This window comes from Taurulus bubalis (genome assembly GCF_910589615.1).
Source record: "Taurulus bubalis genome assembly, chromosome: 3".
In the NCBI taxonomy this organism is placed as follows: Eukaryota; Metazoa; Chordata; class Actinopteri; order Perciformes; family Cottidae; genus Taurulus; species Taurulus bubalis.
The window spans coordinates 2,996,631-3,022,884 of record NC_136591.1 but is presented as its reverse complement, the minus strand read 5'-3'; the positions used below and the strand labels follow the sequence as shown (position 1 = coordinate 3,022,884).

Genomic DNA, 26,254 nt, shown 5'->3' with positions numbered 1-26,254 from the left:
CGAGCGAGCGGCGAAGGGGAAGGGCTGTGTTTTCTGTGTCATTTGTTAAATCCCCCATCGGGAATCTCTCGGTATAATTACCTACTTTAGAAGCCCGGCGCAGAGGGACTGTTTCTCAAAACCAAACCAAAATTAAGCAGACTGACACGGAGCAGACGCACGGTTAAGTGATCAGCTGGGACCGGCCCTGCATAGCTAACCGCTACACGCGAGCCTCGGTAGCGGCGAGTAGAAGTGACCAGACACCTGCTGATCTCTATTGAATGTTACGGGCTCTTAGGAAAGCACGTAATAAGGTCAACCTATACTTTCCTCAGTCCCTCATGCTTTTACACTCTCAGATATTCTCCAGGTGAGTTATATATAACGCTACTATACCTGCAGTGCACAGTGATAAACAAGGTGTGTCATTTTATTGGTGCCGGCATGACCGCTGACTTTGTTCTCCGGCTGAGTTAGTTTATTTTTACTCTGAAGGCCTTTTTGGCTGCATTCATGAAAAGGAAAAATAAATACACAAGTCCGTAACAAATGTCAACTTTTAAATCAAGTTAGTTCGTACATTTCGACTCCTTAAGTAGAGCACCTAGAAAACCTTGGAAGACAGCAGACAGCTCTCTTTTTATTCATCTAAATGAGGACCCTGTTTTTGTTTCAGGGGGTAACACAGGGTGCAGTGCCTCCAGCAGAAAGATAATCCCTCTTAAAGTTTTTAAGGAAAGAGAAAGTCGTTCAAGGTGTTCAGTAAAATGACTGCGTGCTTGGAGTCTGACTGTAGTTTCAAACTGCCAAGGCGGTCTGAGGACCTGCACTGCATTCAATGCCTCACTTGTACGTTTAAAACATCCTTTGTCTTTTGGTAAAAAGAGACCGTAATGCAAGGAACGACCAACCATCTCCAGCCGGACTAATAATGGAAAAAGAACGTCACCAAAGACACAAGAAAGCCATCTCCTAAAAGCTCAGAGTGGGAGCCCGGCGAGCAGAATATCTGAACGCGCACTTAACGTCTCTGTCAGAGAGGTTGTAAATGGGCTCTTAATTTAAGTAGTTGTCATTAAAACTTAGAGCAACAGACAAATGAATACGATAAAAGGGCGTGTGCAAAAAGTGCATGCGACTTCAATGCACTTAGATTGGCGAAGGTAAACACACGCGAGAATATGCAGAGGATTTAATGTGACGCGCCGATGTTCAGTGTGTGTGAAGAATACCACTGAGGCATCCTGGCTCACTGACTAATGACAGGACCTTTCCCTGGGACCAGAAACACCGGGGCTCATACTGAAGCACAGACAGACACGTCAGCACCAGTACATCCACCGTGACCTTCAGAGGCTCTGGCAGCCCCGGCTCTACTGTGGAGTCGCATCAAAGCCACCATCAGCGACCCGCTAATACCTACAAACAAAGACAGATCGTCACCCTCCTGGCCCTGGAACAAACAAACAACAAAACACAACAATTGTACACCTCTGCTGCTGAGCGCCTGCAGGCAGTGTGCCGGCTGAGCGTGGGAGAGCTCTTCCTCTCTCTCTCCTCTTCCTCTTCGGCGCTGCTCCCGTTGTCCGGCTACCCTCCCGCCAGCGCCACCCACCTGCCAGCCCACCCCCGCGCTGCAGCAGTGTTTGATTGACAGATCCAATTACACTTTTTATTGGCCTGTCGCTCGCGAGGCGGGAAGGCACTTCATTGTCTCCTGAGCAAAAGGGGGGGAAATGGCTATTGTTCTTTTAGTGGAAAAGATGATGGCCACTATTCCAGGCGTAAACAAATGATGCGGAGAATCACTTTTAAACTTACACACACTTGAACGCAGGCCGACACCAAACACACACACACACACACACGGAAAGTCACAGAATGCAACCTTGCGCTACAGAAGCACAAAGCAATGTCCAAACATCGCTCAACAGTGTAATTATGACATCATTAGAGTGGGGAAGGTGGTAATTTACTGCCCTTTAATACTCTAGCATTCTCCCACGCTCTCTTTTTAACACCAATCACCAATGCCGACTGTTTTGCCGCTATAGGAATGCGATGAGATTATGCTGCTTGGTCTGTGCGTCATTTAAGTGTACAGTATGTGTGGGCATGTTGTGCGTAACTAAGACCGATGAACGTAATTTCCAAGCCTCCTCCTCCTCCCCTGGCTCGGGCACGAGGAGCTCCGGCGCTCCCACGTGACCCGCCACACACTGACATCAGTAATCAGGCTCCGCCGCAATCCAATTCAGGGCCGATCAATGCCTCCAACACATGCTGCGCCCCGGGGCCGAGCGAAAGGAGAAGAGAATCACTCAAAAGCAGCGGTGGGCGATCCTGCAGGCCGCCATCGCAGACAACCGCTGTACAGGGGACGAGCCGCTCACAATGGACCCCATCCCCCGACCCGCTGAATGGTCATTCTGCTAAGCCACGGGCCCCAGACAGATATAGACATCTGAAAGCCATTCTGTGGAGGTGAGATGGGTAGAATTAGCACATTTAGCTCTGTTGGGGAGAAATAAAGCTGACAAAAGAGGTTTTGGAGACTGAGAAAGAAATGGAGAAATGGATGTGGTTATGTGCTCCTATGAGAAGATGTGCATTGAAAGCACTTTAAGGTCAAAGAATGTTATTAAAGGGGGAACCAAAGGTATTGCATTTCAATTAAGCCTTGATTGAAATCTGGTACGGGCAGTAGTTGTAGCGGGATGACTCCAGCGGATCTATACTAAGTCTCGGTCGGGAGGGAGGAAGATCTGATATCTAGAATGTGAACATGTCCCAGGGTGGGAGTTTGGGTTACATATCCACCCTTTCATCTGACATCAGCGCTCAAGTCGGCTTTTGTGGTCGGCGGCCGTCAAAAGTGGATCATAGAGGCAGTGGAAGTAGAATCAATAGCGAATAGAAGCTAGGACAACGGGAGACGGGCTGGATTGATGCACCTGGCCTTCACAGTGCCAAAGCCATTTATCGGCAGTAATTGACAGAGATAACTCATAGGCGGCGCGGTGATTTGTAGCTGTCTGTTCCTGTGCGCATCAGGCTCCAGAGTCAGAAATGTGCTAAAGGGTAGGATGATAGAGGCAGTTGAGGGGAGGAGTGTGTGTGTGTGTGTGTGTGTGTGTGTGTGTGTGTGTGCTGGCCTTTAGTGCAAGTCATTCCTTCATGTACAGAATGTACTGACATCTCGACAGGCTCTCGGCTGGGCAAGAGCAGGCATATTTATCTTGGAATTGTGTAACGCGATTGGTGAAATTGAAAGACCTTATTACAGAAAAATGTCTCTCTTTCCACAAGGAATTAAATGGATCAATCATACGAAGAAAACTTTGAAAAACTGGATCAATCTTGTCATTTTATAGCCATGCACACTGTTTTCATTGTATTCATCAAGGTTTTTAAAAATCTGTCTGTGACATTTCAGTCTGTCAATATTTTTAAATTTGTTCTTATTGTCAACAAATCACAGGAAAAGATTGGAACTAACAATGAGCTGATTTTATTAGCTTAAGTATTTTAATCATATCTGTGCCACAGAGCTACTATCCCATAAGTTGAGTCTTGTGTTTTCAACGTGCTGAGCACCAAATAAAAACCCTTCCCTGCATTGTATTTGCGTGGCAGCAGAACCAGAGACAGATTTCTCACAACGTGGGCAGATAAACCCAAAATATCTGCGTGTCTAGGTGTCACAAGTGGTTTGTGTAAACACACGGTTTCATTATAATTTGAATGAAATGAGGGAATTACTGTCTTTGGCTGGTCGTGAAGGGGGATATAAAGTTATGAAAGGGATGTAAAGTATTGAAAAAGAAAGAAGGGGGAGAAATGCATATTTTAATGTCATGAATAAAGAAAGATTTGATACACGCAGCTGCTCAGAGCGGTGATGCGTATGTAGCGCTGCTGACAGACAAGGACCACAAAAAGGCACTAATTCTGGAGAGATTCAGTCTGAATAAAACACGGCCGACACGGTTTTACTTTCTCGCATTAGCGGCAGAGGCTGCGGGGTTCACGGCTCTGCTTCTTAATGCACTCCTCAAATAAACATTTCTCTGAGAACTGTGAAACTGCATTAATCATTAATTGGCTCAAACGTTCATTCAGACATTCATAATCGGGCGCCCGAGCTTGTTGTGAGAGGCCGGGCGGGAGGAAGCCAGGCGAGAGGCCTCTGAAATATTGATCAAACCTAAAAGAAGCCAGAAGCCGAACACGGGCTGTGTTTCACACCTGAGAGAGCCAGGGCGGGCTTCATCGGACGGACGGGAACAAAATGGCTGCCACCTCGCTCCACTTAGCGCTACTGGAGGTAATTGCTAGGATAATACTAGCGAGTCCATTAGCCAGTTGGTTAATGCACAGGGGTGCCAGCTGATGTTAGCCCTGACTGGAGAGGAAGGGACTTGCATTTGGAACACACACACACACACAAGCGAAGGTAATGGCTTTGACTCCTGCTCGGGCTCAATGTCAAACTCGGAGCCTCGCTCTTTGATCCTCTGCCGCAGAATATGAATCGCGCAGGGTCAGCCTAATTAATTATTTACAGCCGCTCTCTCTCGGTTTCCTGTTTGTCCGCTCTCGTGGCTGTAACTTGCCCTGACACTAATGGCGGACGGCCTGGTGAAAACATTTATCAATGTTACCGCAGAGTCCTCTCCGGCTCCGCGCTATCACTTTCAGGCTTTTGGAACTTAGAGTACTGACACCGCACTGATCCTAATCATCACTACTATACTTTACTGCTTGTCTTACTCTGCCGCATTGTCTCAGGAAAGCACCGTCCCTGAAATAACCTTTGATTGCTGCATCCTGTACCGATGGATCCGTACTTCATGTCATGAACTATGGACCAGGAAACCAGCAGCTGTGTCCTCTGACCCACCTTGTGCAGCACATTGTAAATATAGATCCATTATACTGTATACTGACAATTACACCGTCTACCTACACACTCACCAGTTATGTTATTAATGCTTTTTACTCTTATTCTAATTATTGTTATGCATTTCCCACTTGCCTCTCTAGCACAGCCTCAAGAGTGTAGCATTTCACTGCACACACCTATTGTTGTTATTCCCATAGGACCAATAAAAGCCTTCTGAATCCAAATATTGCTTGGTCTTTGATTTTATTTTTGGTTTGATACTAAAGTAACACATTTGATTTGCTCAAAATAAATAATTCTGCATTTGATCAGTCCAAACATTCAAGCTATTTCCCTGTGAGACTATAAATGCATGTAATTATGTACCTTACATGTTATCATTGATTGCTTTAAAGATGAACTGATTCTAGAGAATAGATCCATTTACAGCGTTGCTCCATCACGGCCAGAATACTGCAGGTGCACGGCTGAAGTATTTATAATGCACACTGCATAATTACAGGCTTGCTAAATCACAGAAGCGTGGCGACTCCCTCCGAGGCAAATCTGTGATATCAGGCTATACAAATAACAATGAATTGAAAAGCACAATTCATTGTTATTCCAGAACCTGTTGCACATGAAAGGGAACGAAATCTGCCTGACCTGCAGCTGCTGTGTGTTCTTCACTTACACCACGGCCACATGTAAACTGGCCGTATGCAAATGCAAAGAGCCTCAACCGTCTGCACACACACACACACACACACACACACACACATTCATGCTCTGGTTGAGCTGATGTGTTGCAGCAGCTGTTAAGAAGGTGCTGAGGATGACTCTTTACTTTGATTGCATCCACACAGTGAACATTGTGATCTCATTTCCTTTACTGGCTGCAGCTCTGCACCAGTGTCCATTAGAGACAGAGCAGCTTTGTGTGACCTCACACTGCCACATGGTCCAAGAGCGCCGGGGGGCTCATTCAGAAAGAAAGAAAGAAGAGAGTAGCCAATGAATGGGATTTGAGCTAGATGGAATAATATGCTGTGAAAGTCCATTAGGGACTGGGCTAATGAAATTGAAACAGCTTGGTGATCAAATTAGAATCTGTTCGGCAGATATTTAATTTAATGTGCTGCTGAATTTGAGCACTTTCTATTTGGTAGCCCCAGAATGAAACCGGCGCACGATAAATCAAGCAGGGACGCAATTCATTCAACTTTCCTGCGTTTGCACACAAAAGAGACTGAAGTGTTTACGTCAAAATAAATGAAAAGCCAGAAAGCACCAGTGTGCCGCACACACACACAAATGAAATACAATCACAAAGCGACTTTATCTTTGACCTTTCAGTGTGTTCACCCATAGAGAATACCTTCAGTCACAATCACATGCATCGCTGCAGCTGCTTGGCAAAGAGCAAGCGGAAGACCCCAGCTGCAGTGCCGCAAATGGCCACACGAGGCTGGCTGCAATACAATACAATGCAATAGTTATTGCCCATAGACAGCAGAAATAAATATGTTTACAACCTGGTGCAAAACCTTCTGGGCTCTTTTGAGTGACAGGTGGGTGCCGTCTAAAGCCGCCCACTTTGAGCGGCTCTTCCTAAACCAGTGGGTGACAACGGCCATATTTTACACAGTATGGTAAAGAGTCACGGGGTGAAAATATTTGCATGGGCACCCAAAAGATTCACGCTTGTTGGCACGCGCTCCTTCATGTCTGGGCTTAACATGCAAAGCAGAACCACAGCGGGAGAAAGCAGAGAAAACACTCAACAGGAGCTATTTCAGATAGCTGCACATCATCCCGGCTATCAGGGCGGATGGGGGAACAGTCGGACTGTTCCTCGTGAGATGGGATGGACAGAGCGGCTCTCTTGTCTCGTGCGGCACCTTAAACAAGTCTTTGAGCGTCGAGCACAGCTTGGACCACCAAGACGGAGGAAGAGAGAGCCGCTGCTTCTCCTCCATCTGGTTATGAACACGCACCATTCTGGGCACGCACTCCCAGGCACAAACAGACAGGCTGATGACTGTAAACACACACACACACACACATGGAACACACGTAATGTTTTTGTCACATCCCCTTGTTTGTCCTACGTTGTCTCCGCACGCCGCCGTACAACTAGAAGCGCTAACACCCACGCGCCTGTGAACAGGTGCTGGAACGCTAATGGCTGGCATCTTACAGCAGACAGGGCTCTTATCTCTCGCCGGGCAGCTCTAGACTGTGGTGGGCGAAGTGAAGTAAAGAAGGGGAAGGCTGCTTGTTCCCCAATCACAGGGGATGATGAGGCAGAAAAAAAAGGGGGCCAAAACCGGGGCCAAAGCTAGTTAGATCAACCCGAAACCCGCTGGCAGCTGAGGCCCGGGCGGTCTGTTGCTAAGGGCAACTTGCCTGGGATGCAGACTCTACCCTGCACCTTGACTGCTGAGGTGTCAGGGATGAAGGGAGAGGGGAGGGAATGAAAAAGGAGAGATGAAAGTGGACATGTTGAGAGAGAAAAAACACACAAGAAGAGAAGAGAGCGCTGTGAGGTGAGAGAGCTGCAGAAAAATGATTAAGTGAGAATAGAGTGCATTAGGCACCTCGCTCCAGAGCGCACTCTTTTTTTTGTTCATCATCTTCTTTCCATTTCTCTGTGTCTTTGATAGTCTACTCAAGAGGAGATTCATTTTATTTTGATTTGAGATTCATTTAGTTTCAGATGTACCGAGCCGCGCTGTGATGACATCAATCGGAGGGTCGCTCCCTCCCACTAAGCAGCGAAGACACAGATTGCTGCTGTTTAAATTTGCACCATTTGCGCTCTAATTGCTTCAACTAGCAGAGATTATGATTTGGTAAGAAGATACAGTAAATCTCCAGCTGCCATAAACACAGTTATAATGCAGACGTATTAGTGGGGCTTTGAGATTTGAACACAAGTTTGTGGTACTTTATGCATTTATTCCACTACATTATAGAGGGAGATGTTGTACTTTCTACTTTCTAAGATTTTACAAATAAACACATGACACGCTTCCAGAATCAGCATTAAGAAAGATGAACCCAGTGGTTCCCGACCGTTGAGGCCTGTGACTCTTTTTGTCTGCTTTGTCTATGAGTAATTAGCAACTCCAAGCAAAAAGGCATTTTCTTTCTAAATTTCGCAAATGCATTTATTATTAAAATGTGTGTTTGGTGCACAAAGACGTTAGAGTAAAGTCCAAAAAGATGAACATTGTTTTTTCTTTCTTCCTCCTCCATTATCCAGCTGATGAGGATGCTGTATGGAAAATAGTACAAACTGTTTATTATAATAATATATATATTTTGCTACCTACTACTTGTGTACTTTTACTGAAGTAAGATGTCGAATGCATGACTTTATTTGTGACACTATTTAATTCAGTGAAAGTAGAGGACCTGCAAACGTCTCTCTTTAATAATAATGTGTGTGTCTCTACCCTGAGTCCTCTCTTTAATAATAATGTGTGTGTCTCTACCCTGAGTCCTCTCTCAGAAGGCGGCGCTGTGACCTCGGCCAGACCATAATCATAATGTGTGAATGAACACCTGAATGGGCATAATGCAGCAGCCCATCCAAACCCTCCTGCGGCGACGGCTCAGAAGCCTCACTGGGCAACATATGCCATCTCTGCATGCATGGCTGTCATGTCAGCTTGATGCTGGACAACAGTCCAAGTCTCACTTTGCATTTATTCATTTCCAATTCATGACCACATCCGGCACATTAGAGCTGCGTTAAATCAACCAGAACCACATCAAGCTCCCTGGAATGCATCAAAAAAAAAAAGATGATGAGCTCTGATGATTGATTTAAGATGTTTTTTTGAAGCAATTGTTTAGGCTCCGCCCTACGTAATGGAGCGAGAGGGTATTGAAGAAATCAGCGGGGACTAATCAGCATGACTACATTGTATAAATGAGATAAGATGATTATTTTCAGGGAATAGGGAAATTGGGGAGTGGGTTGCACCAGGGTTTTTGAGATAAGTCGAGCGATCAGACCCCCTGCTGCTCAGCAGCAGGGGGGATCTCAGCAGCTGTCTACATGTGTCACTGCCGTTTAGAGCTACTTTCATGTATGTCACAGGGGGAAACAAATACTGAACAAACAAACTGAAGTGAGCACAACATATAGGAGGCACAGAAATGGAGACGTGAATAGCCTGCACCTAAAATGGCTGAATAAACGGGAGGGAATCTAGGTCGGTCTGTCTCTGCCACTTCAAGGAACATCGAGGCGAGTGGCCTACTTCCTGAGTGCTGAGGACACTTCCAGGGCAAGCTGTCATCAAGCTGAGTCTCCCCTATACATCGGAATATTTTAAACCCACGTGGCCCGCCTGGAAAAGCATTGTTTATGAACAAAACATCAGTGGCTTTGCCGCTGTGTCTACTCACATCCTCGGAGCATGCTAGTCCTTCCCTGTTAATTATCATGCCTAATTATTTCTTCCTCGCTTTATCGAAAAGGCATTATTTTTCGTTAAATTAATTGGCCCAAAAGTAATAAAGCACTAAGACATTTTTTAAGGCAATTTTCTTTTGCATAATATGAAACAGCTAACAGATAAGTGCATATCAAAGGCTCAGCAGATAGCACTCATTGCTGCGCCGCTCTCTCCCGATGGACAGGCCGCCTGCAGAGAGGAGCCATGAAATCTAGGTGATTGGAATGCAAGGAGATGCCGATGTAATTGCGAGAAAAAGGCATTAATGTTAATCAGGGGCTCCAGATGATTGACTACGCTGATGTCTTCTTGCATGTTAGCAGTCGTGCATGCGTGCTGATATGCGCCGCCTGTTGTAAGTATGTCAGAGTGCACGATCAAAGCAGCTGATGCGTTTATCTCCGTGCTTTATCTTTTTCATTTATAATTGCACGGGGTTTCGGAGGATTGTGATGGTTGCCGACGAAGAGGGGATTACTGGGGCTTGTCCGTGTATTTCACCACATAGCAAAGAGAAATATGGATCTAGATAGGTGTGTTGGCACATATATATATATATTTACCTTTATCTTTTTCCATCCAGTGATAACTGCACACAGGTTCACAGAGGGCACGGAGCGGAGAGCCAGAGAAAGTGACAAATATATTGTCTATCTTGCGAGACAGTGGGAGGTTATTTTTAAATGTCACAGCGACTCTCAAGGTCTGTCCCAGGTCAGCATGTGTCGCTGCTCCTCAACACGACTGCAGGAGACTCATTGCTGCGTCACACACACACACACACACACACACACACACAAGCCCCATAATCAGTACCTCTCACCTTGACTGCTCGAAAGTTGACTTCCTACTGAAGGGTGTCTGTGTGTGTGAGAGGAGGGGAACTCAGGGCTATCCTGATCTGCAATGGGCTCTTTTCAAATACAAAGAACATTTTTTCTTGTGGCCTTCCTTCAAGCATGCCCTCACAGTTTGACCAATGTTAGCTTAAAAAAGGCCAAGCTGCAGAAAAGAGACAGAGCGGTGCAGCCTGACAAAAGCCCATAGAACTGCAGAGGCAATTCTCCCTTGGCTAATGTTGAGCAAGCCGTACTCCAAAGGAATCAGGGAGAGCTTGTTCATGCACGAAGTCTGGTGCGCATAATCTCGATGAAAAAGCCTAAAAACAAACCAGCGATGAATAGTTCAGATGGCTACACAGCCCTTCTTTAAGACCCACACCTCCTGCTGCTTCCTTCCCCATCTGTGTTCACCAGCAAACATCACTCTCCCCAGGCTTTTCTTTTCTCCTCCCTGCTCACCTGCACCACTAAACCACACTCCTGCACTTTCTTCTTCTTCTTCTTTCACTAAAGCCAGGAGGAAACAAGGTGCTGCCAGATGCTGTGGACACTCTGCCAGGTGGCAGAAGAGAACTCACACATTTTACTAGATATCTTACAATAAAGCATGGCATCTCTGTCTGTGTGTTCTTCACACACCTCAAGACTCCTCTGGTTGTATAGAAGTCTATGCTTCATGTGTTAAAGCTGCATTCTCTCTCCTGACCACTAGGGGGCGACTCCTCTGGTTGTATAGAAGTATTTGCTTCATGTGTTAAAGCTGCATTCTCTTTAAGGTCCATTAGGGGCAACTCCTCTGGTTGTATAGAAGTCTATGCTTCATGTGTTTAAGCTGCATTCTCTCTCCTGACCACTAGGGGGGGCGACTCCTCTGGTTGTATAGAAGTCTATGCTTCATGTGTTAAAGCTGCATTCTCTCTACTGACCACCAGGGGGTGACTCCTCTGGTTGTATAGAAGTATTTGCTTCATGTGTTAAAGCTGCATTCTCTCTACTGACCACCAGGGGGTGATTCCTCAGGTTGTATAGAAGTATTTGCTTCATGTGTTAAAGCTGCATTCTCTTAAAGGTCCATCAGGGGCAACTCCTCTGGTTGTATAGAAGTATATGTTTCATGTGTTAAAGCTGCATTCTCTCTCCTGACCACTAGGGGGCGACTCCTCTGGTTGTATAGAAGTCTATGCTTCATGAGTTAAAGCTGCTTTCTCTCTCCTGACCACCAGGGGGCGACTCCTCTGGTTGTATAGAAGTCTATGCTTCATGTGTTAAAGCTGCATTCTCTCTCCTGACCACCAGGGGGCGACTCCTGTGGTTGTATAGAAGTCTATGCTTCATGTGTTAAAGCTGCATTCTCTCTCCTGACCACCAGGGGGCGACTCCTCTGGTTGTATACAAGTCTATGCTTCATGTGTTAAAGCTGCATTCTCTCTCCTGACCACCAGGGGGCGACTCCTCTGGTTGTATAGAAGTCTATGCTTCATGAGTTAAAGCTGCTTTCTCTCTCCTGACCACCAGGGGGCGACTCCTCTGGTTGTATAGAAGTCTATGCTTCATGTGTTAAAGCTGCATTCTCTCTCCTGACCACCAGGGGGCGACTCCTGTGGTTGTATAGAAGTCTATGCTTCATGTGTTAAAGCTGCATTCTCTCTCCTGACCACCAGGGGGCGACTCCTCTGGTTGTATAGAAGTCTATGCTTCATGTGTTAAAGCTGCATACTCTTTAAGGCCCATCAGGGACAACTTCTCAGGTTGTATAGAAGTCTATGAGAAAATGACTCGGAAATTACGGCCCGTTTAGAGCCACATAGACCATAAATCAGGGTATGCTTTAGGGCGGGGCTACAAGGTGATTGACAGGTCTCTACCACGACGTTGCTGTCTGTGTTTTCGTCTTCCAACTTCAACCCTTTCACAGTGTGTTTTCACTTCATTAAAGTTAATTATATCTTTTTGGTCGGCTACAAATGTCTCATTCAGCGTTTGGTTGATCTTAGCTCCTCCCTCTTGTGTCACTTCTGGGTGCAAAAAGCCAACATGCTAAACTGGAGGTTTCCAAACCATAGTCCAGTTAAGTTAAAAACGGACATAATTCCTTTCTGTCATTTCGGCCTCGCTGTTGGGTGAGTTTATCTGTCAGAAGGCGTGCTTGCACCACCGGCCTGAAGAGAGATTAGACCCACTGCTCTGGCTCTCTACCTCCATCTATCACTGTTTCTGCTCTCTCTCCATATCTCTAGTCGTTGTCTGGTGCTCCCACTCCCACTCCCCATCACAATCCCTCGCTCAAGCCGTCACCACCTCTGTCTTTTTCATTCTCTCTACCTCTCCGCCCGCTATTTGCCAGTGTGCGCTCCACTGAGCCAGGGCTGTGAACAGGTTACAGTGGTGGAGACGGAGGTCCACCAGGATCAGCCATGCGAGGCACAGATGGGCCTCCTTGTCCACTGTTGACACAGGTTAAAGCATACAAATGCACCATGTATCTCACTCCCCCCTTTCCGCTGAGGTGGACAGTTAAGCTTGTCAGAGGATGCTTTATATAATGTCTAAATACACAGCTGACACTTGCCAATAGCATTCCTCTGCAGTAGCTTTCGCCATACATATCTATTCAGGAAATGTAAAACTTCCACTTCAGGCAGTCAGACAATAATTGCAAACCCCCAGTGTCCATACAGTAACTATAGTCTATGGGCACAAGACGCTCAAACAAACTAAAACCAAAACAGGGTTTAATCTCCTCCCTGCCAGCACAGCAGAAGACATTTTTCATAGTGAATTTTTATAATTAGAGTGTTATCCAACTTGTACCATCCCCCGAGTGGCGGCATTGGCACACAAGAGGAGAAGGTCCCTCGGAGGCTTTTCCCGAGCAAAAGGCATATGTAATGAGTCACGAGGTCCCTCTTCGCTCCAAATGACATTAATTGCTGTCCAGGCAGAAGCCTGCTGGAAAACAGCCAACACATTATAACACCCACACACACACACACACACACACACACGCAACAGCTCTTTTTTCCTAAAATGTGTGCAATTGCATCATATGTCAAGAATGGAAATTGATCAAAGAACACGTGAGTCTTCTCAGCGATACCGAAAATATGACGAGTGCTGTATTTTTGAAGGGAATGAGCTGGTTTAACCATGAAAGAAAAGAAGTCTGCCTTTCATTTCTGGTCTTGGGTCAGTCTGGCATGTGAATAAATTAAAGATAATGTGGGAAGAATGAATAAACCATATACCTTCAGCTTTCAAACGCACTTAATCAAAGGGGTATATAATATGGTGGTGGAGCTTTCACCCATGTTCATGGTCTTTCCATCTGTCACCTTCATGCTGACTCATACTGTCACGGCCGCGGGGTTAGATCCTCCAGAGGGACGGACCCAAACACACACCACTATAACTACATTTACATAGACCACACAGAACACAATATTACCACCTTAAAAAGAACATTTTACATGTGTTCAATAAAGTTAGATGATGTGCATTTTTAGTAATACTCTCAACTCTCAACATATACTTCTATAAGTGAGACTAAAGAAGAAGGAGAAGCAGAGGCTGAGATATTGTGACTTTTAGTTGCTAGAATGGGTCGAGCTCTAAAACCATTGGCTCATTTTCTTTAGTTAACTGGTTCCTGAGAAACTATTTAATTTCAAGTATTTCCTCTTTGCATTCAAAGAGGACAATTATTATTCCCTCTAAAATGCATAAATTGTCCCAAAAAAACCTGCTAAATTTAGTTGGTCACTCAGTAATAATCGTTCATTTCCCAAAGTGCGAGAGATAATGTGTCTTCATTTAGATCCTGCAAGGTCACTGATGTTATTAAATACATATAGAACAGTTCCATCCTATTTTAGTTGACTGTAATGCTTACCTGCAATTTAAAACTGCATTCCTGGACACATTTTGCATGTTTAACTGCCCTGCTGTGCCCTAACTAGCGCACCAATATGTTTACTTTACAATTCATTTGTTGTAACATACACAGTCCATTAAAATAATTTACAGTTCCTTTCTAACTCGAGGAAATGATGGGACCTGTAAAGTAAAGCGTCTTCATTCTGCTGTGTGCAGGCACACTGGAGTCAAACAGCAGAGCATTGAAGGCGATCACTCCGACAGAATATAATTGCCAGAATGCAGTGAGGAACATGTATTGATTAATTATCATAGTTCAAAGAATAGGAGGAGATTCTTCCTTCCATGTTCCTTGTGCCGCTACAACCTTAAAAGCGACCCCTTGCAGAAGTCAGCACACGTGAATACACACATCTCAGAGATACACAACCCATGGCACCAAGATAAAAAGGTCACGACCCTATTGGTCCACTTGTGCACCCAATAAGACTGCATTCTATCGGGGGTCGCGGCCTCATCGGAGCCAGCTTTGACCCGACAGGAAATGGGCTGTGTGTGCGTGCTCTGCAGAACTGGAGCTCACACTAAAAATAGGAAATATGTTGGGTTTTTCTCCACGCGAGAGAGACAGAGGAAATGGCTGAGGGCAACGGAGGAGCAGAACAAGAGATGTGGAGATGGAAGACTTGGCTGTCATGTCCTTGGCCATCTGCCTCGCTGCCTGCCCAGAATGTTAGAGGATCAATACAACTTTGAGAAACACTCCATAACCTTCAGCGATTCAGTGCTTATAATAATATATGAGAGTCATCCAGTACAAAATACATTCTATCCCTATAGATTGGTTTTCTGATGATCCCAGCGTCATAAAAAAGTGATATAGTCTGCTTTGTCTCCTTGTCAATAGAGCTTTTCAGGGTGACAGTCAATAATGGAGGATTAAAAAAAGAGTAACTCGCACTCGCTGAAATGCGCAGGTACTCACTTTCACATTTTCAATCCATCTGTGAAGGAGCTTTACACTCAAATTTGATCTCCCTCTTTTTTCCTTTATCAGTGAGAGAGAGACACAGAGGAAAAAACACAACTTCTTGCTGCTGCTTAATCCTCCATGAATACATTTGCAGTGTGTGTATGTGTGTGTGTGCACCTGTGTGTCTGTGAGCCACGCAATCTGCCACGCCGTTATTGAAGGAAGGAGATTTTTTTTTTTTTTGTCGCTTTCTTTCCGCGAGATTTATTTTCTAATGTTGACGTTTATCACTTCAGCAGGCCCGCAATAATAGTCGATAATCCGAAGGAGTCAATTTGCGAAAATGTGAATCTCTTTCTTTTCTTTGGTTTTACCCCCCCTCTCCCTTCCACCTCTCTCTCCATCTCCCTATCTGCCTCTTTGTGCCGCGGCGGCTCAGGTGAGCGGCTAAGTGGCTGTAACGGGGAGATGTGGAGCCTCGCGGGCGGATTTAGGAGTGTCTTTGGAGCCGAGGTGGCAGCTCGCCTTGTGTGGGAAACAAACCTCCATCTGATCTTTCATTAGGTGCTCGTCACCCGAGCACACACAGGATCGGGGAACAGAGGGTATGACTGACGCGAGGGGCTTGGATCTCAGAGCGCATGTCGTGTAAAGGCAATTCTGTGCTGTCTGGCCGTGTGCGGACTCTTCACCGACTCAATGAGCTGGATATCTGTTGATAGAACCAACCGACATGTCAAGCCCCTGAAACAGAAACTCCAACATGTTCATGACTGGAGTTCAGAGGCGCTGGTACATGGGTTAGCTTGGTTAGGGCCGGACTAGCCGTTTCCTCCTGTACCAGTCATTATGCTAAAGCTATGCTAACCAACTGCTGGCTGTAGCCTCATATTTACAGTGCAGACATGAGGGTGAAGTAGAGGGGTTGGAGGGTGCACATGCATCCAGTGAGGACTGCTTGTGTGCATACAGTTATATATTCATACCTAGTTATTTACGGTCAGTAAATATCTCCAAAACGTGTCACTTCATGTTGAACACAGACGAATGTTGTATAATGTCAAACACGGATTATTACACTGATATTCAGAAATCTCTGATGACGTAACATTACTGGTTTAGTAGAGCAGAGTCCTGGATTTAAAATGGCCGCCGCAGGAATGGCCCCTCTGTGAGCGTAACCTTGGCCTCCACCAGCAGCTGGAGTGGAGATATTTTTTCGCACTGCAGCTGAATTCAAACCGACTGACCGATCAGCTACCAACGCCCCAATCTAGCTGTTAGTATGAAAACAATAGTGCTGAGGCGGTGTAGCGGAGAGAGGAAGGGAGAGATAAGAAGGAGCGAGAGATAAGAAGGGGAAAGCTGGTAGCGGGTGGAGGGGAAGGAGGGCGTCAGAGTGAGACAGAAAGGCAACACATCATTTGGAATTCACAGCCAATGTGCTGAGACCTATCTGAGCCAAGTTTGTCTCTGATCCTGCTCTGAATTCTAAAATACCCACATCTCTCCCCCCAACCCCGCTCCTCCCACCTCCTCCCCCCATTCAGCCTCTTGTATTTGTTCTACTTTTGGATGTACACGATGCTCCACTCTCTGTCTCTTTCATCTTCTCCTCCTGTCTCTTCATGACTGTGAGAATGGGATTCATGTCCTACCATGGAGCTGTGAAAACACCAGCATCCCCCTGGGGGGGGGGGGAGGTCTGTCAGAGAGCAAAGTAGGGAGAGGGATTGAATTTGTCATCTTAGTCCATGAAATATACATCGCTGAGGCCGGGGCTAAGGCCAAGGACCGCATGGCTACATTGCAATAATGTTGCTGTGTTTGTCCAGCTTGAGCGGTTATTACTTTGTGTGCGTGTGTGTGTGTGTGTGTGTGTGTGCCAGAGGGTCTGCTACGTAAACTGTGCCTTTGGTTGACATGGATGAGTGGCAGGCAGACGTCCCTGAAGAGCCCCAGTATCAGGTCTGGAGAGTCAGTACCAGTGTACTGTGGTGTGACAATTTGTTTGAAGGAGCCTGCGTATGTGTGTGTGTGTGTGTGTGTTTATGTGTGTGTGTGTGTGTGTGTGTGTGTGTGAGAGGATGAGCGTGTGTGGGAGCCGGAGACAGAGGACCACAGAGTGCTACTTGTGCTACATGTGTTTCCTGGGCTCATGCATGCTCTGTTTGAGACAACACACGGCGATAAGAGGCTTTCTGTGTAATGTGGATTTAAGTGGGTCTGTGGATCTTTTCCCTGTTGAAGTGAAGGTGTCTGTTGTTAATTATTAATGACCACATGCAACAAACACTTCATCCTCAAAGGTACCACAAGGAGTTTTTAAACTGGTGATGAAACAAAATGAAGACGGATGCCTCCAGATGACTACATAAGCAAACACGACCATCAGCAAGACCATGGCCATATTCTTACTGTAGAACTCCTATACAGCATGTTGCTGTAGATCTGCAATGCATCATGGTCAAAATTCATTCCCGGGTGAATCTTACTGTAAATACATGTTGCTGTAACTCACAATACAGTAATTTTGAGCGGGAATACTCCATAATCCGTTTGAACATTATTTTCATCACAGATGTTAGGTCTAGCTGTCACTCAGACAGAGGGGGAAGCGACATTGTATTTCCTCCGTTGTGTTACACAAAAGATGACAGTAACTACAACGTTGTGTGCCGATGGACACTTATTCTCTCGAGAGGAGAGGAAGGAGAGGCTTCTCAACATTTAGGAGCAAGAGCTACAACATTTCTGACCAGAGTCCTCACTTCAACTTCAGCAACAGCGAGGTAACAAAGCTCATTATTATTCCTTCATATTTCCTTTTTGCCAGCAATTTGCAAATGTACATTAATTACAGCACAATGACAGCACAGTCTTCTCAAGTAAAGTCACCGTGTAACGCTGCGTGACTTTAAGAGGGAAGCAGAGACACTTTCCTGCACTAGTAAGCTAACGTAATAGTTACTAATATGACCAAAATATAGTATTTGCACTTTAAGTTGTGATATAAATCATTTGGCTTCACATAGTTGATACATGGCAGAAGTTTAATGTAACTTGTAAATTAATTGAAATCGTTAATGTGTAACGCCGTTGTTGTGTATGTGTGTGTGTGTGTGTGTGTGTGTGTTGCTGCGCGTTAGCTAAGGCTAGCTCCATTTCTCTCTTGCTAGCTACCGCGCGGCACAACGTGACGTGGGTAACGCTACCGAGCACCACTGAAGGTGAACCAGAACTACACAACAGGTAAGACTTATACACACACAACATGGCGTGTGTTTTCTGAGCTAACTCTACAGGGCAGACTGATACGTTGCTGCTAGCTTAACCCTGCTGTCGTGTTCGGTCTAATCCGACCGATTTACAACTTTAATCAATCATAAATATTGTGTTTTACATCTGATTGCCTCAAGACCTGAAAATATCCTCCACACTAGACATTTAAACATATACAATTGCTGATCATATCCCCCCCTCTCTCACACACACACGCACGCACACGCACACACACACGCACACACTTGTTCGCAGCCCCATATAGAAAGTTGTACACATTTCAAACTTCAAACCATAACAGCAGGTGTTTGTTAAGGAACCATCTCTGTCCTGCTTCATGTGTCCGTCCCCCCACTAAACCACACCTTTCCCCCTAAATACACCTTTATTTGATAAATAAATATTCTTAATAATAGATATTCTTCCATGACTCAGTTCATGTAGAGACTCAGTTCATGAAGAGACTCAGTTCATGAAGAGACTCAGTTCATGTAGAGACTCAGTTCATGGAGAGACTCAGTTCATGAAGAGACTCAGTTCATGTAGAGACTCAGTTCATGGAGAGACTCAGTTCATGGAGAGACTCAGTTCATGTTTGTATTTTTTTACATATTATTTAATGACTGCAGCTGATGCTCATTCATCATCATAATTCATCATAAGATTTGAAAGGATTCAAACCGGTCCTCTTCCTCCTAGACTGGTGTGTAATACGTCTATTTCATTTATGAAATACACTGCAAGACGTGGTTTTACATCGATAAATGAATTTAGGTTGGTTTTATTTCACCGTTGTCAGTCATTCATCTTACATAACCACACACATAAACTTTAGCTCATTGCTATGCATCTTGCAAACAGCAAACTTATATTTTTGCTGTGTTTCAATCTTTATTTACTCTGAAACCAGAAACATATATACTAATATTTACACATCTGAACAAAAGCCCACATGGGTTGCCTTTATTATAACGGCAACATTTTTCAAATAGCCCTTGTGGTTGCACAGATACACCCTTTTTAGTTTGGGTATGTTATTTCGAGCAGAATCCTAAAAAATACCTCCGTTTTTAAAAGGTTGAAACAGATAAATGGCCATAAAGGTCCTATATGCCTGTTCCAAAACCAGATGGTGGTGCTCCTGATACACACTATTATATAGTCATATTTATTATCCTCCAGCGAAGAAAGGGGGATATCACTCATTTGTTATAAGAGAGATTCTTGGAGTAGTTAAAAGGATCAGTATTAGACCATCTGAGGATTCATTTCCAGGTTATCCAGTTATCTCTGTCAGCACTTTGGCTGTTGTTTGCATGTTAGCTCTTATAGCTGTGAGCCGGGGGCTCGCCAGCCACATGTTGAGAGGCAATATAAATACTCTCAATCTGGCATCTTGCACCTTGAAGATTATATTTAAAAATCTTCAAAATGAGAGACATTCTGCAATCTATCCGTATTCTTACAGCAGAAGCACCGAGCTACTGGAGAAGCTCCACTGTAACCACAGCAGAGAGGTTGCCAGTCACGCTCTGCTTTGAAAAAAAGCCAGTGACAGTTCCAGGGATGCGTTTCTTCCAGAGAAAGCAGCGCTGCACACAAGTCTGACTCACAACCTGCAACGCAAACAATTGCCTCGAGGCCCCAGACCCTCAGGGGCCCTTTAAGTCCCAGGTTCACTGAATGTCAGCTGGTTGTCCTAAATAATTAATGAATCCTCACCACTAAAGTAAAATATCAACTGCTTTATGTGCTAATCTTGTAGCGCTGTCTTGTCAGGATCTAGTTTTAAGACCCTTATTAATTTATTTTATTCTGTGTTTGCATGGCGCCTGTTCCATCACAGGAGCTGGGAAAGAATGGTGTGAGTGATAATTATGCAGAGCAGTGTACTGGCTGCATGTAACATGCAGTGTTTCCATAATGCAGTCCATTGATTTCAGCTTACATAAAAATGTTAAACAATGTAAATAGTAAACAATACATTATTGATGGGTCTGGTCTGGTGTCCCAGTAAGCCAGCATGCAAGACCCGGGAGCTGAAGCAGCTACAGGGAATTTAGATTTAAATCATTTCATTATTTACACTTGTGCTTTTCCTGCTGTGAAAAAGAACTATGGGAGCAAACTACAGATTTTAAATTTGATGTGGTGATCCTTACCCAGAGTTAAGTAATGGAATCGATATCGGGAGAATACAAGTTGGGTCAGTCCATCGAAGTAGAGTCATGTTTGGCTCACTGGATACACATCATATACTGTGCATTGTGTACAGAAGGCAGCATGGGGCAGTGAGACTGAGACTGAAACTAACCTGTTGCCCTGAGACGGCCCAACAGGTTGATCCACACAAACATGGTTCTAAACGGGCCACAGCCACCTTTAGATTGGCAATCTAATAAAATAGCATTAATTAATGAATCAAGCTAAATCTTTATTGTCTGTAAAAATCAAATTGTGAACACAAAGAGTGAACACAACCTTAACATCCCAATAAAAACCAACATGAGTGATCCTTGATGAGCTTATAGTGCTGCACAGCTTCTCATACCTACTGTGGCATGTCAAGGTTTACCACACACACACACACACACACACACACACACACACACACACACACACACACACACACACACCATCTGGCTGCTAGCGTGGCAGTTGTGCTCAGCCTGCTGTGAAAAGTCATTATGTGTCACCCCCAGGGAGGGTATAGCGCTAATAATCTGGAATTATATATATTATATATGGACCTCATAGAGGCAACCTGTGCTGGTGTCAATCACAATGCTAATTTGATGAAGACAATTCAATCATTAGTTTGAATAACAGCTGTAAGGTGCATCACACTGAAAATCTGAATAACAAAGCAGTCGAGCTAAAAATGACTCTCAGCTTCAGAGAAATGTTTATGTATCGACAAAGTTATAATAATGCTGACTGCGTGTACACTGCGTGCAACTAGTTGTGAAAACAGATGCGAGGTATATTTCCCAGCTCTTTATTTCCGTGGGGGGAATCAAATGTGGGAGGTAAGGAAATACAAACTCAAATAAGAAGCCGTAATGTTATCAGAGGCCATGAGCCATAACCACGATAATATCTATCTTTCCCTGCCGAGGTGGGGTAACTCGATAGAGGCAATACATTGCTGGCCATATACGCACTGATACACACAGGTACACATCCAACATCTTATATTAGGTCTGTCAGAGGGTGAGGGAGAGGGAGATGAAAGGGAGGGGGAGGAAGACGATGTGAGACGCAAACACATTGAGACAAGACGAAGCTGATGGATGGACGTGCAGAGACGGGAAAGAGTGAGGAACTGAATGAATTATGCATCTGCACTGCTGCATTAACACATTTAAATACACATGCATTAGCGTAAGTATGCATGGGACACGTGTAAGAGTGATGGGAAACACGGACACGGCATACATCGCATTTACCTTCCACAGACCTTCATCTCCCTCCACAGCTTGTGTCTGAGTGTCTGCACTCGGGTTTTCAATTACCCAGCAGCCGCACCTTCTCTGCCCGTGGGTTAGCGTGAGGAGAAGCTCAAGCGCTAATGGGAGTGTGTGCCGTCGCCTTATTATGTGCCGATCGGTCGTCGGTTTTTCATATCTCCAGGGAGACGAAAGCCGAGGGAGAGCAGACGAAAGAGATGCGCGCTTTTATGACGGCTTTTACTATTATCACCAGAAACACACGCCATAAAAAGGTAACAACTATTGTGGTTTCTGAAGGGAAACTTAAAACGTTCCAACACCTTTCAAAAAAACTACAACTTCACATTAAATAATCTCTGTTAAATTTGAAAGGTTTAAAGCACACAAACAAGTAATAAACTAGGCACTTCAAACAAAAGCAGCTCCTCGTTTTAGGAGCTTAAATGTCGTGTTATCCATAAACTGGCAACTGGAGTTTCCCTCGTAATCACCTTGTATTTAAGTTAGCTGTGACAGAGAATGTGTGGCAATACCGGCAGAGTCTTTATCTTGTCAGGTGATTTTCTCCCTTAATTAGAAAGCGAATGCGCTGCCAGACATGACGCTTGATGGGGTGCGTTCTCCTTTCAGCTCATCACCTCGACTAGACGAGTGTGAGCCTGCCTGGAGCCCTAGTGGTCAAACAATGCACGGCCTCCTCTCTCTTTCTCTGAGTTTGAAGGTGAGTCTGAATTTAACCACTTATACTGTAGATAGTCGACAAGTACAGGATTCATATCGGATAATGTATATATCTGCCGCATCCATAATCAGCTTTTATTTACCTTCACGTTGACCCAGCATCTGGGGATTCAAATTGATGATACCCCAGTCACAAGGGTGTGTTTTCTACGAAATAGAAGCTGCTGATTTTCCTTTAATATACAGACAGTGTATGACAGATTTGAAAAATGATCATTTAATACATTTCACGATGACCAGCAGATCTATCATTGTAATAGGGTTAAGGCAATGCTTTTTAAGCAGTCTTGTCATGTCTTTTTGTTGCAAAGAGATGCAGTAGAGATGACATTATTATGTGTGTGTGTGTGTGTGTGTGTGTGTGTGTGTGTGTGTGTGTCTTGGGTAATCTTCACCTGCAGCTCTGGTGAGAGTACGTATGAGTCAGAAACAGCATCTCTAGCACACTGCTTCGTCTTTCTGTCATTTATTTAAGCTTACACACACACATACACACACACTTTAAAATGTGCACCCCACATACACCCATTACTATTAATCACTGCGGTTTTTCAACAACTGCTTTTGACTCTTGCTACACCTGTGACACAAACAGCTTTGATATTTGTTATCCACGCAGCTTTACGTTATTTTATCATTTCATTCAGATTATCTTTTTCTGTGTCAAGATAAAACACAAGCTGTCCTCGTCTGTCTTACTTTAGAAATCCCAAATCAAATGAACTCCTCAGTGAAATACCAGCGATATCAAAATGTAGTGCTCACCTCTGCAAATTCCCCCAAATTGCCCCTCAGATTTCATACCAAGCGTGCAGTTGTTCTTAGCAGTTAAAATGTAAACACTACAATCAGCATTTTAATTCATGATTGCCAAACAAGCCGTGAGCTAATCAAGAGGAGATAATGGAGAAAGCAAAAGAAAGAAAGGAAGGCTAAGGAGGGAGTCAGTGATTATGGGTTTCGCCTCAAAATGTCTGTGTTTCTCTGAGCTCTGGGTGTTGAAGAAAATGCCACATTCGCCCTTTTTTCTTTCAGAAAAACATTAAAATGTCAAGGTCAGTCAAAGATAATAATGATCTAATGAGGTTTTCTTTAAAAGGTCTGTATGCAACTATAACTTCAAATAAAACTCCTTTTGGTTGCCTTTACCATGCCGGGGGCCACTTTGGCTAGGTGGTTAGCATGGCTTTCTTTCAATCAGAGGGTCGGTGGTTCGAGCCCCGGCTCTGCTAGTCCATGTCGTTGTGACACTTAACCCCTAATGGCGCCCCGTTGCTGTGTCTATGTTGTATAGAGCAAAAATGTAAGTCGCTTTGGATAAAAGCGTCAGCTAAATGTAATGTATTATACTCAAAATCACTACTGCACTCTAAGGTGCCCTTCCAGTGGAGAAAACATAATGAAGTGGCCTCTAAGGTGCCCTTGCAGTGGAGAAAATTTATTGAAGTGGCCTCTAAAGTGCCCTTCCAGTGGAGAAAACGTAATGAAGTGCTCTCTAAGGTGACCTTCAAGTGGAGAATATGTAATGAAGTGCATTCTAAGGTGCCCTTAAAGTGGAGAAAACATAATGAAGTGCTCTCTAAGGTGCCCTTCCAGTGGAGAAAACATTATGAAGTGGCCTCTAAGGTGCCCTTTCAGTGGAGAAAACATTATGAAGGGGCCTCTAAGGTGCCCTTCCAGTGGAGAAAACATTATGAAGTGGCCTCTAAGGTGCCCTTCAAGTGGAGAAAACATAATGAAGTGCGCCCTTGAAGTGGAGAAAACATAATGAAGTGCTCTCTAAGGTGCCCTTCAAGTGGAGAAAACATAATGAAGTGCTCTCTAAGGTGCCCTTCCAGTGGAGAAAACATTATGAAGTGGCCTCTAAGGTGCCCTTCCAGTGGAGAAAACATTATGAAGTGGCCTCTAAGGTGCCCTTCAAGTGGAGAAAACATAATGAAGTGCGCCCTTAAAGTGGAGAAAACATAATGAAGTGCTCTCTAAGGTGCCCTTCAAGTGGAGACAATGTAATGAGGTGCCCTCTAAGGTGCCCTTCCAGTGGAGAAAACATAATGAAGTGCTTTCTAAGGTGCCCTTCAAGTGGAGACAATGTAATGAGGTGCCCTCTAAGGTGCCCTTCCAGTGGAGAAAATGTATTGAAGTGGCCTCTAAGGTTCCCTTCCAGTGGAGAAAATGTATTGAAGTGGCCTCTAAGGGTGCCCTTCCAGTGGAGAAAACGTAATGAAGTGCTCTCTAAGGTGAACTTCAAGTGGAGACAATGTAATGAAGTGCTCTCTAAGGTGACCTTCAAGTGGAGAATACGTAATGAAGTGCATTCTAAGGTGACCTTCAAATGGAGAAAACATAATAAAGTGCATTATAAGGTGCCCTTCAAGTGGAGAAAACATAATGAAGTGGCCTCTAAGGTGCCCTTCAAGTGGAGAAAATGTATTGAAGTGCTCTCTAAGGTGCCCTTCAAGTGGAGAAAACATAATGAAGTGCTTTCTAAGGCGCCCTTCCAGTGGAGACAATGTAATGCGGTGCCCTTCAGTGGAGAAAACATAATGAAGTGCCCTCTAAGGCGCCCTTCAAGTGGAGAACAGTGTGATCAAACGCCTCCTAGGGTATTTTTTCTTCATGCTGGTGCTCCACTGTGTGCAGCTGGTGCCTGCTTATAATTTTTTGCTCCTGCCCGTCAGACAGTCAGAGTCCGCCATTGCTCAATGTGTTATAGTTTAGACTAGAGACCTACTAATTACAAAGGGTTAGGTAATGGCCCTGGGCCTGAAAAGACCTTTGGTTAGACATATATCAGGCATCGACAGGGGTAAACGTGTATAACCTTTTCTTCCAGATTCATTAACAAATACAAAACGCTGACAGCGAAGACCTGGCATCTGTCATTAGCAGTTACTATCTAATGACATGTCAGTGAAGTCTGACATATCTGCTCATTTTGTTGCATTTTCTACCACACACACGTCTAGTAGAGACAGAAAAGTTGTTTTAGCTGCGAATACAAAACCCATATTGTGGTAACCTTTTGAGAGATACAATATTCCCATGACTAGAGAACTGGAGAGACATAGTCTAATATGGGCAAATGATTATGTATTATCCAGATAACAACAACAAACATTATGTGAGATCAAGCAGTGGTTTATTTCCCTCAAGATGAAACCAAATCCACCAGTCTCACAGCTGAATATTCACTCAAGGTCGAATTAATTATTTACTGTTCACCTGTGGCAAAACAAGTTTATCTTTCTTTATTTGGTCTCTGTTTGAGAGCAGTGTAATTGTGGGGAAAATGGAGCCTCGGAGTATTTTATAGTTTAAGGTAACAATCACCGTTATATTAAATGAAACCTACATGGTTTGTACACCCTTTGCTGGCAATAAATCATATGAAATATTAGCAGTGCAATGTTACCAATGCAGCACAAAATAAGCCACATGTTCAAAACATGCTGCTTCTCTGAATGAATTAGCAAAATCTCCAGTTGCTTTTTTTCTATTAATAAATTCATTAGCGCCATGAGACTGGAGGAGAGAAGACATTCACCGCCCAACGACTCGCAGCCAAATCATGAGAGATGCTCTGCTTGGCTAGCGATGCTGTGATATCTTAAAAGCTTGAATTAAAAATGCATTCCTTTTCCTTCCTTTAGGGGTTCCTGCAATTACTCAGTCCGTTAGGGATTCAGAAAGGCGTTTCCACATTGCACATCTTTATCATCTTCTCTCAATCCACACATCCCACTTCCTCTCTC

General features: G+C 44.4%; 1 protein-coding gene across 1 annotated transcript in view; it reads right to left on the bottom strand.

Moving 5' to 3' along the window:
- nrxn3b (neurexin 3b) overlaps positions 1-26,254 on the bottom strand; it is a gene marked incomplete at both ends in the record, with an annotated part of 259,523 nt that overhangs the window by 37,607 nt on the left and 195,662 nt on the right. The gene's annotated exons all lie outside the window — the stretch shown is intronic.